This window comes from Drosophila virilis, chromosome X, assembly GCF_030788295.1.
Source record: "Drosophila virilis strain 15010-1051.87 chromosome X, Dvir_AGI_RSII-ME, whole genome shotgun sequence".
NCBI classification, from domain to species: domain Eukaryota; kingdom Metazoa; phylum Arthropoda; class Insecta; order Diptera; family Drosophilidae; genus Drosophila; species Drosophila virilis.
This window is the reverse complement of record NC_091543.1, coordinates 4,629,915-4,643,811: the sequence shown is the minus strand read 5'-3', so window position 1 is coordinate 4,643,811 and position 13,897 is coordinate 4,629,915. Positions and strand designations below refer to the sequence as shown.

At 37.5% G+C, this 13,897-nt stretch overlaps 1 protein-coding gene across 1 annotated transcript in view; it reads right to left on the bottom strand.

The window, feature by feature from the left end:
- Positions 1-12,089: 12,089 nt before the first annotated feature.
- Positions 12,090-13,897, bottom strand: part of Syx16 (syntaxin 16) — a 40,825-nt gene continuing 39,017 nt past the window's right edge. The window contains exon 5 of the transcript XR_011417403.1: positions 12,090-12,206. The gene's annotated coding sequence lies outside the window, so the exon portion shown is untranslated. The remainder of the gene's footprint in view (positions 12,207-13,897) is intronic.

Sequence of the window (13,897 nt, the reverse complement as noted above, 5' to 3'; positions counted from 1 at the left end):
AATGATGTCTCTAGATTTTGATGGGAAATTGATCTAGAGGCCCCGCCATGAAGAAAAAAACAAACCTCGTGAAAATCTGATGAGAGTTGACCAAGTTATGGGGCTGGGAAATTTCGGACCTATGTCTATATAGTAAATTTGAGGGTACAATTTTGACATGAATTTTGACCAGAAATTATGTTCCCAGATTTTGATGCTGAATTGATCTAGAGGCCCAGCCATGATGAAAAAACAAAACCTCGTGCAAATCTGATGATATTTGACCAAGTTATGGGGCTGAGAAATTTCGACCTATGCCCATATAGGATATTTGAGGGGACAATTTTGACATGAATTTTGACCAGAAACGATGTTCCCAGATTTTGATGCCTAATTGATCTAGAGGCCAAATCATGAAGAAAAAGCCAAACCTCGTGAAAATCTGATGAGATTTGACCAAGTTAGAGGGCTGGAATATTTCGACCTATGTCTATAGGATATTTGAGGGTACAATTTTTACATGCATTTTGACCAGAAATGATGTCTCTAGATTTTGATGGCAAATTGATCTAGAGGCCCCGCCTCGTGAAAATCTGATGAGATTTGACCAAGTTATGGGGCTGAGAAATTTCGACCTATGTCTATATAAGATATTTGAGGGTACAATTTTGACTTGAATTTTGACCAGAAATGATGTTCCTAGATTTTGATGCCGAATTTATCTAGAGGCCCAGCCATGAAGAAAAAACAAAACCTCGTGCAAATCTGATGATATTTGACCAAGTTATGGGGCTGAGAAATTTCGACCTTGCCCATATAGGATATTTGAGGGGTCAATTTTGACATGAATTTTGACCAGAAACGATGTTCCCAGATTTTGATGCCTAATTGATCTAGAGGCCAAATCATGAAGAAAAAGCCAAACCTCGTGAAAATCTGATGAGATTTGACCAAGTTAGGGGGCTGGGTAATTTTGGACCTATGTCTATATAGTATATTTGAGGGTACAATTTTGACATGAATTTTGACCAGAAATTATGTTCCTAGATTTTGATGCTGAATTGATCTAGAGGCCCAGCCATGAAGAAAAAAACAAACCGCGTGCAAATCTGATGATATTTGACCAAGTTATGGGGCTGGGAAATTTTGGACCTATGTCTATATAGGATATTTGAGGGTACAATTTCGACTTGAATTTTGACCAGAAATGATGTTCCTAGATTTTGATGCCGAATTTATCTAGAGGCCCAGCCATGAAGAAAAAACAAAACCTCGTGCAAATCTGATGATATTTGACCAAGTTATGGGGCTGAGAAATTTCGACCTATGCCCATATAGGATATTTGAGGGGACAATTTTGACAGGAATTTTGACCAGAAACGATGTTCCCAGATTTTGATGCCTAATTGATCTAGAGGCCAAATCATGAAGAAAAAGCCAAACCTCGTGAAAATCTGATGAGATTTGACCAAGTTAGGGGGCTGGGAAATTTCGACCTATGTCTATATAGGATATTTGAGGGTATAATTTTTACATGAATTTTGACCAGAAATTATGTTCCTAGATTTTGATGCTGAATTGATCTAGAGGCCCCGCCATGAAGAAAAAAACAAACCGCGTGCAAATCTGATGATATTTGACCAAGTTATGGGGCTGAGAAATTTCGACCTGTGTCTATATAGGATATTTGAGGGTATAATTTTTACATGAATTTTGACCAGAAATTATGTTCCCAGATTTTGATGCTGAATTGATCTAGAGGCCCAGCCATGATGAAAAAAACAAGCCGCGTGCAAATCTGATGATATTTGACCAAGTTATGGGGCTGAGAAATTTCGACCTATGTCTATATAAGATATTTGAGGGTACAATTTTGACTTGAATTTTGACCAGAAATGATGTTCCTAGATTTTGATGCCGAATTTATCTAGAGGCCCAGCCATGAAGAAAAAACAAAACCTCGTGCAAATCTGATGATATTTGACCAAGTTATGGGGCTGAGAAATTTCGACCTATGCCCATATAGGATATTTGAGGGGACAATTTTGACAGGAATTTTGACCAGAAACGATGTTCCCAGATTTTGATGCCTAATTGATCTAGAGGCCAAATCATGAAGAAAAAGCCAAACCTCGTGAAAATCTGATGAGATTTGACCAAGTTAGGGGGCTGGGAAATTTCGACCTATGTCTATATAGGATATTTGAGGGTATAATTTTTACATGAATTTTGACCAGAAATTATGTTCCTAGATTTTGATGCTGAATTGATCTAGAGGCCCCGCCATGAAGAAAAAAAACAAACCTCGTGAAAATCTGATGAGATTTGACCAAGTTATGGGGCTGGGAAATTTTGGACCTATGTCTATACAGTATATTTGAGGGTACAATTTTGACATGAATTTTGACCAGAAATTATGTTCCTAGATTTTGATGCCTAATTGATCTAGAGACCAAATCATGAAGAAAAAGCCAAGCCTCGTGAAAATCTGATGAGATTTGACCAAGTTATGGGGCTGGGAAACTTTGGACCTATGTCTATATAAGATATTTGAGGGTATAATTTTTACGCGAATTTTGACCAGTAATAATGTTTCTAGATGTTGATGCCGAATTGATCTAGGGGCCCAGCCATGAAGAAAAAAACAAACCTCGTGCAAATCTGATGATGTTTGAGCCAGTTACGGGGATGGGAAATTTTGACCTATGCCCATATAGGATATTTGAGAGGACAATTTTGACATGAATTTTGACCAGAAACGATGTTCCCAGATTTTGATGCCTAATTTATCTAGAGGCCAAATCATGAAGAAAAAGCCAAACCTCGTGAAAATCTGATGAGATTTGACCAAGTTAGGGGGCTGAGAAATTTCGACCTGTGTCTATATAGGATATTTAAGGGTATAATTTTTACATGAATTTTGACCAGAAATGATGTTCCTAGATTTTGATGCCGAATTTATCTAGAGGCCCAGCCATGAAGAAAAAACAAAACCTCGTGCAAATCTGATGATATTTGACCAAGTTATGGGGCTGAGAAATTTCGACCTATGCCCATATAGGATATTTGAGGGGACAATTTTGACAGGAATTTTGACCAGAAACGATGTTCCCAGATTTTGATGCCTAATTGATCTAGAGGCCAAATCATGAAGAAAAAGCCAAACCTCGTGAAAATCTGATGAGATTTGACCAAGTTAGGGGGCTGGGAAATTTCGACCTATGTCTATATAGGATATTTGAGGGTATAATTTTTACATGAATTTTGACCAGAAATTATGTTCCTAGATTTTGATGCTGAATTGATCTAGAGGCCCCGCCATGAAGAAAAAAACAAACCGCGTGCAAATCTGATGATATTTGACCAAGTTATGGGGCTGAGAAATTTCGACCTGTGTCTATATAGGATATTTGAGGGTATAATTTTTACATGAATTTTGACCAGAAATTATGTTCCCAGATTTTGATGCTGAATTGATCTAGAGGCCCAGCCATGATGAAAAAAACAAGCCGCGTGCAAATCTGATGATATTTGACCAAGTTATGGGGCTGAGAAATTTCGACCTATGTCTATATAGGATATTTGAGGGTACAATTTTGACTTGAATTTTGACCAGAAATGATGTTCCTAGATTTTGATGCCGAATTTATCTAGAGGCCCAGCCATGAAGAAAAAACAAAACCTCGTGCAAATCTGATGATATTTGACCAAGTTATGGGGCTGAGAAATTTCGACCTATGCCCATATAGGATATTTGAGGGGACAATTTTGACAGGAATTTTGACCAGAAACGATGTTCCCAGATTTTGATGCCTAATTGATCTAGAGGCCAAACCATGAAGAAAAAGCCAAACCTCGTGAAAATCTGATGAGATTTGACCAAGTTAGGGGGCTGGGAAATTTCGACCTATGTCTATATAGGATATTTGAGGGTATAATTTTTACATGAATTTTGACCAGAAATTATGTTCCTAGATTTTGATGCTGAATTGATCTAGAGGCCCCGCCATGAAGAAAAAAAACAAACCTCGTGAAAATCTGATGAGATTTGACCAAGTTATGGGGCTGGGAAATTTTGGACCTATGTCTATACAGTATATTTGAGGGTACAATTTTGACATGAATTTTGACCAGAAATTATGTTCCTAGATTTTGATGCCTAATTGATCTAGAGACCAAATCATGAAGAAAAAGCCAAGCCTCGTGAAAATCTGATGAGATTTGACCAAGTTATGGGGCTGGGAAACTTTGGACCTATGTCTATATAAGATATTTGAGGGTATAATTTTTACGCGAATTTTGACCAGTAATAATGTTTCTAGATGTTGATGCCGAATTGATCTAGGGGCCCAGCCATGAAGAAAAAAACAAACCTCGTGCAAATCTGATGATGTTTGAGCCAGTTACGGGGATGGGAAATTTTGACCTATGCCCATATAGGATATTTGAGAGGACAATTTTGACATGAATTTTGACCAGAAACGATGTTCCCAGATTTTGATGCCTAATTTATCTAGAGGCCAAATCATGAAGAAAAAGCCAAACCTCGTGAAAATCTGATGAGATTTGACCAAGTTAGGGGGCTGAGAAATTTCGACCTGTGTCTATATAGGATATTTGAGGGTATAATTTTTACATGAATTTTGACCAGAAATGATGTTCCTAGATTTTGATGCCGAATTTATCTAGAGGCCCAGCCATGAAGAAAAAACAAAACCTCGTGCAAATCTGATGATATTTGACCAAGATATGGGGCTGAGAAATTTCGACCTATGCCCATATAGGATATTTGAGGGGACAATTTTGACAGGAATTTTGACCAGAAACGATGTTCCCAGATTTTGATGCCTAATTGATCTAGAGGCCAAATCATGAAGAAAAAGCCAAACCTCGTGAAAATCTGATGAGATTTGACCAAGTTAGGGGGCTGGGAAATTTCGACCTATGTCTATATAGGATATTTGAGGGTATAATTTTTACATGAATTTTGACCAGAAATTATGTTCCTAGATTTTGATGCTGAATTGATCTAGAGGCCCCGCCATGAAGAAAAAAACAAACCGCGTGCAAATCTGATGATATTTGACCAAGTTATGGGGCTGAGAAATTTCGACCTGTGTCTATATAGGATATTTGAGGGTATAATTTTTACATGAATTTTGACCAGAAATTATGTTCCCAGATTTTGATGCTGAATTGATCTAGAGGCCCAGCCATGATGAAAAAAACAAGCCGCGTGCAAATCTGATGATATTTGACCAAGTTATGGGGCTGAGAAATTTCGACCTATGTCTATATAAGATATTTGAGGGTACAATTTTGACTTGAATTTTGACCAGAAATGATGTTCCTAGATTTTGATGCCGAATTTATCTAGAGGCCCAGCCATGAAGAAAAAACAAAACCTCGTGCAAATCTGATGATATTTGACCAAGTTATGGGGCTGAGAAATTTCGACCTATGCCCATATAGGATATTTGAGGGGACAATTTTGACAGGAATTTTGACCAGAAACGATGTTCCCAGATTTTGATGCCTAATTGATCTAGAGGCCAAATCATGAAGAAAAAGCCAAACCTCGTGAAAATCTGATGAGATTTGACCAAGTTAGGGGGCTGGGAAATTTCGACCTATGTCTATATAGGATATTTGAGGGTATAATTTTTACATGAATTTTGACCAGAAATTATGTTCCTAGATTTTGATGCTGAATTGATCTAGAGGCCCCGCCATGAAGAAAAAAAACAAACCTCGTGAAAATCTGATGAGATTTGACCAAGTTATGGGGCTGGGAAATTTTGGACCTATGTCTATACAGTATATTTGAGGGTACAATTTTGACATGAATTTTGACCAGAAATTATGTTCCTAGATTTTGATGCCTAATTGATCTAGAGACCAAATCATGAAGAAAAAGCCAAGCCTCGTGAAAATCTGATGAGATTTGACCAAGTTATGGGGCTGGGAAACTTTGGACCTATGTCTATATAAGATATTTGAGGGTATAATTTTTACGCGAATTTTGACCAGTAATAATGTTTCTAGATGTTGATGCCGAATTGATCTAGGGGCCCAGCCATGAAGAAAAAAACAAACCTCGTGCAAATCTGATGATGTTTGAGCCAGTTACGGGGATGGGAAATTTTGACCTATGCCCATATAGGATATTTGAGAGGACAATTTTGACATGAATTTTGACCAGAAACGATGTTCCCAGATTTTGATGCCTAATTTATCTAGAGGCCAAATCATGAAGAAAAAGCCAAACCTCGTGAAAATCTGATGAGATTTGACCAAGTTAGGGGGCTGGGAAATTTCGACCTATGTCTATATAGGATATTTGAGGGTATAATTTTTACATGAATTTTGACCAGAAATTATGTTCCTAGATTTTGATGCTGAATTGATCTAGAGGCCCAGCCATGAAGAAAAAAACAAGCCGCGTGCAAATCTGATGATATTTGACCAAGTTATGGGGCTGAGAAATTTCGACCTATGTCTATATAAGATATTTGAGGGTACAATTTTGACTTGAATTTTGACCAGAAATGATGTTCCTAGATTTTGATGCCGAATTTATCTAGAGGCCCAGCCATGAAGAAAAAACAAAACCTCGTGCAAATCTGATGATATTTGACCAAGTTATGGGGCTGAGAAATTTCGACCTATGCCCATATAGGATATTTGAGGGGACAATTTTGACAGGAATTTTGACCAGAAACGATGTTCCCAGATTTTGATGCCTAATTGATCTAGAGGCCAAATCATGAAGAAAAAGCCAAACCTCGTGAAAATCTGATGAGATTTGACCAAGTTAGGGGGCTGGGAAATTTCGACCTATGTCTATATAGGATATTTGAGGGTATAATTTTTACATGAATTTTGACCAGAAATTATGTTCCTAGATTTTGATGCTGAATTGATCTAGAGGCCCCGCCATGAAGAAAAAAAACAAACCTCGTGAAATTCTGATGAGATTTGACCAAGTTATGGGGCTGGGAAATTTTGGACCTATGTCTATACAGTATATTTGATGGTACAATTTTGACATGAATTTTGACCAGAAATTATGTTCCTAGATTTTGATGCCTAATTGATCTAGAGACCAAATCATGAAGAAAAAGCCAAGCCTCGTGAAAATCTGATGAGATTTGACCAAGTTATGGGGCTGGGAAACTTTGGACCTATGTCTATATAAGATATTTGAGGGTATAATTTTTACGCGAATTTTGACCAGTAATAATGTTTCTAGATGTTGATGCCGAATTGATCTAGGGGCCCAGCCATGAGGAAAAAAACAAACCTCGTGCAAATCTGATGATGTTTGACCCAGTTACGGGGATGGGAAATTTTGACCTATGCCCATTAAGGATATTTGAGAGGACAATTTTGACATGAATTTTGACCAGAAACGATGTTCCCAGATTTTGATGCCTAATTGATCTAGAGGCCGAATCATGAAGAAAAAGCCAAACCTCGTGAAAATCTGATGAGATTTGACCAAGTTAGGGGGCTGGGAAATTTCGACCTATGTCTATATAGGATATTTGAGGGTATAATTTTTACATGAATTTTGACCAGAAATTATGTTCCTAGATTTTGATGCTGAATTGATCTAGAGGCCCAGCCATGAAGAAAAAAACAAACCGCGTGCAAATCTGATGATATTTGACCAAGTTATGGGGCTGAGAAATTTCGACCTATGTCTATATAAGATATTTGAGGGTACAATTTTGACTTGAATTTTGACCAGAAATTATGTTCCTAGATTTTGATGCCGAATTTATCTAGAGGCCCAGCCATGAAGAAAAAACAAAACCTCGTGCAAATCTGATGATATTTGACCAAGTTATGGGGCTGAGAAATTTCGACCTATGTCTATATAGGATATTTGAGGGTATAATTTTTACATGAATTTTGACCAGAAATTATGTTCCTAGATTTTGATGCTGAATTGATCTAGAGGCCCCGCCATGAAGAAGAAAATAAACCGCGTGCAAATCTGATGTTATTTGACCAAGTTATGGGGCTGAGAAATTTCGACCTGTGTCTATATAGGATATTTGAGGGTATAATTTTTACATGAATTTTGACCAGAAATTATGTATCCAGATTTTGATGCTGAATTGATCTAGAGGCCCAGCCATGATGAAAAAAACAAGCCGCGTGCAAATCTGATGATATTTGACCAAGTTATGGGGCTGAGAAATTTCGACCTATGTCTATATAAGATATTTGAGGGTACAATTTTGACTTGAATTTTGACCAGAAATGATGTTCCTAGATTTTGATGCCGAATTTATCTAGAGGCCCAGCCATGAAGAAAGAACAAAACCTCGTGCAAATCTGATGATATTTGACCAAGTTATGGGGCTGAGAAATTTCGACCTATGTCTATATAAGATATTTGAGGGTACAATTTTGACTTGAATTTTAACCAGAAATGATGTTCCTAGATTTTGATGCCGAATTTATCTAGAGGCCCAGCCATGAAGAAAAAACAAAACCTCGTGCAAATCTGATGATATTTGACCAAGTTATGGGGCTGAGAAATTTCGACCTATGCCCATATAGGATATTTGAGGGGACAATTTTGACAGGAATTTTGACCAGAAATGATGTTCCCAGATTTTGATGCCTAATTGATCTAGAGGCCAAATCATGAAGAAAAAGCCAAACCTCGTGAAAATCTGATGAGATTTGACCAAGTTAGGGGGCTGGGAAATTTCGACCTATGTCTATATAGGATATTTGAGGGTATAATTTTTACATGAATTTTGACCAGAAATTATGTTCCTAGATTTTGATGCTGAATTGATCTAGAGGCCCCGCCATGAAGAAAAAAAAACAAACCTCGTGAAAATCTGATGAGATTTGACCAAGTTATGGGGCTGGGAAATTTTGGACCTATGTCTATACAGTATATTTGAGGGTACAATTTTGACATGAATTTTGACCAGAAATTATGTTCCTAGATTTTGATGCCTAATTGATCTAGAGACCAAATCATGAAGAAAAAGCCAAGCCTCGTGAAAATCTGATGAGATTTGACCAAGTTATGGGGCTGGGAAACTTTGGACCTATGTCTATATAAGATATTTGAGGGTATAATTTTTACGCGAATTTTGACCAGTAATAATGTTTCTAGATGTTGATGCCGAATTGATCTAGGGGCCCAGCCATGAGGAAAAAAACAAACCTCGTGCAAATCTGATGATGTTTGACCCAGTTACGGGGATGGGAAATTTTGACCTATGCCCATTAAGGATATTTGAGAGGACAATTTTGACATGAATTTTGACCAGAAACGATGTTCCCAGATTTTGATGCCTAATTGATCTAGAGGCCGAATCATGAAGAAAAAGCCAAACCTCGTGAAAATCTGATGAGATTTGACCAAGTTAGGGGGCTGGGAAATTTCGACCTATGTCTATATAGGATATTTGAGGGTATAATTTTTACATGAATTTTGACCAGAAATTATGTTCCTAGATTTTGATGCTGAATTGATCTAGAGGCCCAGCCATGAAGAAAAAAACAAACCGCGTGCAAATCTGATGATATTTGACCAAGTTATGGGGCTGAGAAATTTCGACCTATGTCTATATAAGATATTTGAGGGTACAATTTTGACTTGAATTTTGACCAGAAATGATGTTCCTAGATTTTGATGCCGAATTTATCTAGAGGCCCAGCCATGAAGAAAGAACAAAACCTCGTGCAAATCTGATGATATTTGACCAAGTTATGGGGCTGAGAAATTTCGACCTATGTCTATATAGGATATTTGAGGGTATAATTTTTACATGAATTTTGACCAGAAATTATGTTCCTAGATTTTGATGCTGAATTGATCTAGAGGCCCCGCCATGAAGAAGAAAATAAACCGCGTGCAAATCTGATGATATTTGACCAAGTTATGGGGCTGAGAAATTTCGACCTGTGTCTATATAAGATATTTGAGGGTACAATTTTGACTTGAATTTTGACCAGAAATGATGTTCCTAGATTTTGATGCCGAATTTATCTAGAGGCCCAGCCATGAAGAAAAAAACAAGCCGCGTGCAAATCTGATGATATTTGACCAAGTTATGGGGCTGAGAAATTTCGACCTATGTCTATATAAGATATTTGAGGGGACAATTTTGACATGAATTTTGACCAGAAACGATGTTCCCAGATTTTGATGCCTAATTGATCTAGAGGCCAAATCATGAAGAAAAAGCCAAACCTCGTGAAAATCTGATGAGATTTGACCAAGTTATGGGGCTGAGAAATTTCGACTTATGTCTATATAAGATATTTGAGGGTATAATTTTTACACGAATTTTGACCAGTAATGATGTTTCTAGATTTTGATGGCAAATTGATCTAGAGGCCCCGCCATGAAGAAAAAGCCAAACCTCGTGAAAATCTGATGAGATTTGACCAAGTTATGGGGCTGGGAAATTTTGGACCTATGTCTATATAGGATATTTGAGGGTATAATTTTTACATGAATTTTGACCAGAAATTATGTTCCCAGATTTGATGATGTGTGCGTGTGTGTGTGTGTGTGCGGGTGTAGGAGTAATTGTTGTTGCTGCTGTGGAGCATTTTTGTTGCCGGCGCCACAAATTTAATGCCACATTTAGCGCTGTGGACGGCACGATGAATGGCTGAGCGGCTTTAAAAGCGCCAGACACCTAAAGCGTTGGCAAGCGGGGAGCGGGGCCTGGGGCATGGAGGGGGTGGGGAGCAAACAGCATGTGGCATGCAACAACAGCTGCTTGTTGTTGCCCTAGTTGCTGTTGTTGCTGTTGCAATTGGAGTAGTTCAGTTCATTGCATACAATGGCATAATTGGCAAGTTTTATCCAATGCCCGCCTTTTTGTAGCTATTTGCTGCCATAAGGGGGCGGGGGCGACTGGCATGTAGAAGCGTGGGTTGGGAAGGGGTGTGGGATGCAATGAAAAACACAAAACGAAATCGTTTAAACTGTGCACGAACAATAAATTTAAAGCAGCTTAAGCGGCAACAAGCCCAACAGCAACAACATCGAATAGTGGACACTGGAGGACACACACACACACACACACACACACACACACACACACTCACACAAGCACACACAGACAGACAGGCGGACATATATATGTGCATATATAAGCTACCATATACATCATATGGCCGCCTATACTTATCTATCAAGCACAAAAGGCTACTTTGATGTCACAGGCGACAGGCCACGCCCCTTAAAAATAATATATATAAAAATAATGGAAAATAAATAAAATAAAAAACAAAGGAAAATCGCTGCAATTAAATGCAAATCAGCTGACAAAGGATCCGAAGGGAGCGCACCACAGTGCACCACAATTGCCGTGGTTTCATCAACGGACTGAAGCAAACAGTGGGCGTGGCAAGCGCCCCAACCGCCCACCTTGTACCGTCGCGTCGCTGTGTTCGAGTGTGTTTAGTTTGGGCGCCCAGGCATGCACTCACATTCACATTCACATAAACATTCACATACACTCACGCTCACATTCACATTCACAGGTAAACACACATCCGACTGCTCGTCATACCCTGCAACCGTGAGGTGTGCTGAAGAAGGGCATGTTAATGCGCTGAAAATGCATGCAAATGATAAGCAGAGGCGGAATCAACATATTAAGAAACTATATATAATATATTTATAAAAAAAAGAAAAACAAACAATAACAACTTTCAAGCCAAATCGGGGTAAATAAGTGTGCAACACAAGCAGTATTAAAGGAAAAGGCGCTGGTTCGAACTCAAAATTTTCTTTGAACACCAAATGCATAATAAATATGGAAAAGGTATGTATAAATATTGCTGAGAGGTAATTTTAAAATATATCTCACGTAAATATCATACATATGTAAATATATGTAATATATTATTATTAATATAAATATTTGAAGATTAAAATTAAATAAATTAATAAATTAATGAACTTACCTTATTATATTTAATTTTTAGCAGCTTCATTTTGTCAAAACAACTTAAAACATTTTTATCATAACACAGGAAACGCACTAACACATATTTATGATTCACAGAAAAAAAAAATGATAAAAAAAAATATTTTATTATCAACTTAAACACATTTTATTTCTTAAACAAAACAAATTAACTATTTATCCCAAAAGAGGAAACATATTTAAACACAGAAAAAAAATTAGAAAAAATAAGCACACACTTCCATTAACACTTTGCATTAACTGAAAAAAAGATATAAATAATTAGAAAAGTTAATTAATTGCAGAGAATGTAAATATCTAAAATCATATATAAAAATATTTTAAACCAGATCTCCATATAAAACATTTAAAAACTTGTTGGTGTTTTTCCTTTAAGATATATATATATTATATCACAACACATATATATATATATATATATATATATATATATATATATATATATACTTTGATATACTTTCCCTTTGATCCACATGCATATCAAAAACTGTACTAAATCTTAACAAGATTTGGAGAAAATTCCAAATTTTTTTTAAGAAAATTCTTAGCTGATCCCATTTACAGGGCATTTGCGAGTCGCGCCATATTTTTGCCTCTATTTCTATATAACACAGTGTATTTAATATATAATGTGATGCATGCTTGTAGCTGCCATTTATACAATATATGGATGTAGCCTTCCCTCGAGCCTCACTTCATTTTCAAACAACCCCTTCCCCCCCCCGTCCTTACGTCCTCCCGTGCCACCGTCCCGACGTCGCCTACGCCTCTGCTCACCTGTCTGGCCGAAAATTTCACAAATGGGCAGCTGGTTTGTGTCTGCGCCTGTTTTCACCTTGCTGCGCAAACACAAACGCTATTCAATTCATTCCATGGATGCATTTGGACAGCGCACACACAGGCACGCACACACACACACACACACAGGCACGCACACACACACATACTTATGCATATATTTAAGTACTTATGTGTGTGCCTTGCGCCACGCATCTGTTGGCCATGAAATAATCCTTAAAAGACCACAAAACGATTTTATTCAATTAAAATGTCAAAACTCTGTTTGTTTTTGTTATTTAATGCAATAAATATTTACACTTTTATATGCGAGCTACAACAACAACAACAACCACGCCCCGCCCCACAGAAAGAACCATCAGCCAGTTGTCAAGAAATTGCCCCGAGACCAGAGATGATAAAAAGACTAGATGATGGATGACGTGATCTGGAAACCTTTCCGAAGGGATATTCCCAATCTGAAAAGCTAACGACAGTCTAGGATGCTTAAAATCTAAAGGAAATATATCAATTTAGCATTTTGTGCTGAAATCAAATATAAGTACTGTCGAAAACTGTGTTGATAATATTTCCCGCAGTTCAATTTTTAGCGCGAAATTCGAAAATACAAGTATCAAATGCAGTTCCCTTAATCTAAGCTATTTTATCTGTTATCTTTGAAAATCTTTGAACAAGTATTCTTCAGCTATTCAGTGTGGCCGATGCTGAGTCAAGCCGGGCACCAAATTATCGTCAAATTCTTAAGGCCCGGCCTTGTTGCCATTGAGAACAGTTTTTTAAGAAACAAAAAGCTTGAAGCACATATTGTGTGCACTAGTTGCTCAAACTAAACAAATGACTTAAATGATTCATTTGTTAAATGAAGAACTACTCAAAAGTACTCGCAATACAGCGTTCGGACTTAAGATTTCAGTGAGTGCATTTTGAAGGGTTTGAAATAGATTCGTGAATAGCTGGGGATATAAACATTGCTTTGATAATGATTATGATAATGATTATGATTATGAAAGGTTGGAGCTGGGAGCGACACAAAGGCGTGGTCGATAATTTGTTGTTGCATGAAATGAAGAAGAAGCAGCAGCAGCAGCAGAAGAGGCGGGCGAATTGTTGGCCTATTGCAAATTTTGGGCACG